At 36.8% G+C, this 4850-nt stretch overlaps 1 pseudogene; it reads right to left on the reverse strand.

Moving 5' to 3' along the window:
• Positions 1 to 550: 550 nt before the first annotated feature.
• LOC116574080 lies at positions 551 to 1110 on the reverse strand (annotated as a pseudogene).
• Positions 1111 to 4850: the final 3740 nt, after the last annotated feature.

Here is a 4850-nt window from a genome sequence, read left to right on the forward strand (position 1 = left end):
AAATTGTATCACCTGCTTTCTTTAGGCTGTTCCCAATGATGATTATTAAGATAATTTAAAATTCAACAGCATGTCCTCCAGAGCCTCTATCCAGGGAATTGCTATTTTCTATTCCTTAAGAGCAAAGATTCTAGATTTCCATTCTTTTTTTCTTCTCCTTCTCCTTCTTCTCTTTAGAAGCTGTTTATTTTCCATCAACCTTATTCCCACTTTCTGTTTAGAGTCGCTGGAAGAAAAGCTTCAGACTGGTCAGTAGTCCCCACACTCAGGCCTGAGCAGTGGGAGCGGCAGCCCAGGCCTCAGCAGGGAACCAACGGCCAGTAGCGCCCAGAGGGCACCCGTGTGCCTTCAGACCCCGCATCACCTCCAGCTGAGCAGCCGTGAACTCTGGACCTGGGCTGTGCATTCGGCCCGAAATTTGTCCTTGCTCTCGGCCTTTCCAGCAGCAGCCGGCTCTCCCTGGTCACTTCCAGCAGCAGCCGGGTCTTCCCTGTCAGTCTCCTCAGGATCTCTGAGGAAGCAGAGAACTCCTGTGACCTCCCGCGAGAGCTCATGGGAGCCAGGACCGCACATGCGCAGAACTTCCCAGCTCACGTCTGCCTCCTCCGGCCCATCTGGTTAGGTCCCTGTGGTTGCACAGGATGGCCGTGTCCACATCGGCGGAGGACAGTCTGTCACATTCAATGACGGTGGGCAGGTTAACATGAGATGGCTCTGGAGAGGCTGGTGGTGAGTATCGGGAGCAGGAGCCACCAGAACTCCCGGCCCTGGAAGGCTGCCTGGATCTGGTTACGGAAGGTTCCAGGAATGAAGCAGCCAGCACCAGGAGTGGCTCCAGGGGCTGCAGCACACTTCAGCACAGCCTGCTGGCCAGTGTTTCTAGAGGACGTGCCATGACACCACCGGGTTTTAAATGGCAAAAATGGCTCGAGCTGCCTGCGGAGCTTCTCCCGGGGTCTCTTCACATTTATGGCGTAGATGCCATTTTCCTTTTGTAGATGCACCGATCCATTTGGAAGTAAGGGTTGGTGCCATCTAAGTGGATTCCTGCTGCAAGAAATTTAAGGAGACCCCCTCCTTCACTTGTAGGACATCAAGGGCTCTAGACATTGTGAAAATTTCCCTTTAAGTAATGACAGAAACTCAAAACAACACTGTATGGACCCCTCTCTGGGTATCGCAAAAGAAGCCTATTTTTTTTCATACTTTAAAAAATTTTTAATTTAAATTCAGTTAGCCAACTTATAATACATAATTAGTTTCAGGTGTAGCGTTCAGTAATGTATCAGTTGCATATAACACCCAGTGTTCTTCACATCATGTATCCCCCTTATTGCCCATCACTCAATTACCTCATCCCCTCCACCCATCTCCCCTTTATGCTGAGCAAAATAAGTCAGTCAGAGAAAGACAACGATCATCTAGTTTCACTCATATGTGGACTATAAGAAACAGGGCAGAGGATTGTAGGGGAAGGCAGGGAAAACAGAATGGGACATCACCAGAGAGGGAGAAAAACCATGAGTGACCCTTAACTATAGGAAAAGCATATATTTCTTAATTAAATTTTAAAAAGAACATATTAGATATAAAAATATGACTTATTTATTTTAAAGTAACACATAAAATTATAAATTTAGCAATGGAAAGAGCATTAAGTATGATCTTATACAATTCTTTATACATAATGAAACTCAGACACAGAGACTAAATGACACAAGAAAGTATAGCTCTTTTGTTTGATGAGCTCCAAAAATCTAGGTTACTATTTACACATAAAATTTAATCAGATATTTCTTTCTGTACTTATCCTGTTTAAAACCAAAATTGTTTTCATAATTATAATATGCGAAGTGATTCATTAGATAACATTATTTATGGCAGTATTGCAATGATTTCTTCACAGAGAATGCTAAAGTACTAGCATGATTATGCATTAAAGCTTTTCAGATACTGGTTTTTTAATTGATTGTCCCATGAACTTTAAATTATAAAAAACATTAAGTACCTTTGGAAGATAGTTACTTTTTTTAGTCGTTATTTTCTTTTCCATGTTCTTTTTCCTTTGCTCTTTTCGACTTTTTAATGGATGATATTTGTTTGTTGCCATCTAAATACAGTCAATAAATACTTGCCATTTACCTTAAAATGGTACTCTGAGAGTCTCTTGAAATGGGACGCTATGACAAGTAAACTAACAGGTGTGGTGTAATAGATATATTTTGTTGGATACTGAAAAAGATGAGTGAAGGAAAAATAAACTCAAATATAGTGGAAATTGAGAAATGTCTATAATTATATTTTTATTTGTATGCATATCTACATGTATTTATTTGCTTTCTTTAGTGAGATAAAATGTGAACAGTTAGAAATGCTTCTTGTTTCATTATGGGACACACAGGCCTGGACCCTTAAGATTCTCTTTAAGTATTTATATGTGTAGGGAAAAATGGGAAATTCTGGTACTTACTGATTTTTGCTTTAACTTCAATGTATATCCATGGATATTTAATTACTACCATATTTATCAGTAAGTCTAAATATTATAATGTATTTTTTTCACTTTCACATAAAAAATGAAAATTACATCATAAAATCTTCACAAAATGTTATGCAATTTTTGAAAAAAAAAAAGATTTTAATAATAGTGATATTAGTGGGGCACCTGGGTAGCTCAGTTGATTAAGTGTCTGACTCGATTTTGACTCAGGTCATTATCTCAGAGCTGTGAGATAGAGCTGGAGAGTTGGGATCCACACTTAGTAGGGAGTCTGCTGGAATCTACAAAAGATTCCCTCTGCTCCTCCCCCTGCTCGCTCTCGCTCTCTCTCTCTCTCTCTTTATTTTTCTCTTTCTCTAAAATAAATCCTTAAAGAAAAATAATGATATTAGTAACACTTGTTGCATTTTATGGTATGCCAGGAGTGTGGTACTCACAGTAAAGGAATAAGTCTACATCTATCTCAAAATAGCATTGTTATTTAAGCACTGTTATCACTCCATTTTGTAGATGACGGACCTAAGGCTCATACAGTAATTTCTCTAAATTCAGGTATTTTTTAAGGACTGGAGTTGAGCTTGTAATCCAGGCAGCCTGACTCAGAGTCCACGATCTGGCCTCAGTGAAATAGGAATTAATGTAAACATTGTTTTATTTCTTTTCCTGTTATAAAAGTCCTGGTTTCTTCAGTGAACAAGTATCATTTTCAGATTGAAGGGAAAAGATCAACAGTGACACGAACAATTTTTTTTCCAGAGAATAAAAAGAAACTTTGTTCTATTGTTTACAGAAATCCAGATATTTAGATTCATACTGAACATGTGTATTAAACAGATGGAACTGTAAAACTGTTCTTGTTTCCCTTTGCTGAACTGCCCTGAGTTTGAAGAAATAATAGATTTTTAAAAATTACACAGCTCTTGCCAGAAAATGAATTCTCAATTTCAGAAGTGGTTAGTGATTATAAAATGTGCTTTATTTTGTGTGGCTGTGCTTTGAAGTGCAAATCGCAGGAAATGTCTCAATTATAAAGTATCTGCATCATCAGAATGTTAGCTTCCTAAGCAGCTGAAAATATACTATGTCCACTAAAAACTTCCTGTAAAATAGGAATTTCGGGAACAAAGACTAGAATTCGTATTTGACTCCATGATTCTATAAAGTCTCTTTCATTCAATTGGCTTTTTTTTATGTAATTTCTGGAAATAAAACTGAGTTCTAACAATGATGTGAAACTGGAGACAAAATGAAATTTAGATCCAACTGAAGTCACTTCTCAGCTCTTAAGACTGTTTCAGAATATGAGGAGATCTGTTGGCTTGATCAGAAATGACCAGTGACTAGTACTTTGCCAAGACTCTGCACTTAAAGTTCACTAAATGTCCATAAAAATACAATGACATAAATATAATACATGGCATACACAGATATTAAACATATAATGTTTATGATATTGATTTTATAATTAGGTGAAATTTGTAACTGAAATATCAAGTAATGGTAGTCTGGATTATATGTTGTACTCTTAATATACACGTACATAGTTCATATAATAAACATCTAAAAATAAAATGACAAATATGTCTTGATGAAATATTTGTGCTTCAAGTATAATTCAAATTGTCAGAGACACTGATTTCAAGTTTTAAGGAATTATTATATGTTGATCATTTTAAGTATGTTGAATTAAAAAAAGACTATCGGCGTTGTTAAAATAGACAGAAATGTACAATTTTGAACTGTATACTAAAAGACTTTGGGAGAAAGGAAAGTGAATAGAAGCTGCAAAGGTGATAGAGAAATAAAAAGCAAATAAAGAAAGAAAAAAACAGAGAAAATGAAAAAGAGTCTCAGTCTTAATGGGGAGCATGTGTGTTTGAAAAAGGAATGACAGTATTGGTAAAACTACATTCCTCCATTTCTCCATACCAGCCTGTTGTTCATTCCCAAAACTTTCTCCTGCTCAATTTATATTCTCTATGAAAAATAAATTTCGTTAGCATGTTATGAATGTTAACAAGTGCTCCGGGCACTTTACAGAAAATACCACCAAATTAAACTTTCTGGAAGGAAACCCATTTTCTACCCTTGCATAACTTGACCAACTCCATTCTATATTCCAAACTGGTAGTTCACATCTTAGTTTTAATATGTATAAAACTGCTTTCCTCCAACATCCCTGAAGAGCTATTAAAAAGAAGCAAAAAAAAAAAAAAAAAGAAGAAGAAGAAGAAGCAAAAGTTTAATTTATATCCAATTTTATAAGAACTGAGGCCCAGTGTGTTTAGAGGAAGAATGGCAAGATAAAAGAGGGCAGAATAGAAAAGGCAAAATGCAGAGAAGACAATTA

Source organism: Mustela erminea, chromosome 15 (genome assembly GCF_009829155.1).
Source record: "Mustela erminea isolate mMusErm1 chromosome 15, mMusErm1.Pri, whole genome shotgun sequence".
NCBI lineage: Eukaryota > Metazoa > Chordata > Mammalia > Carnivora > Mustelidae > Mustela > Mustela erminea.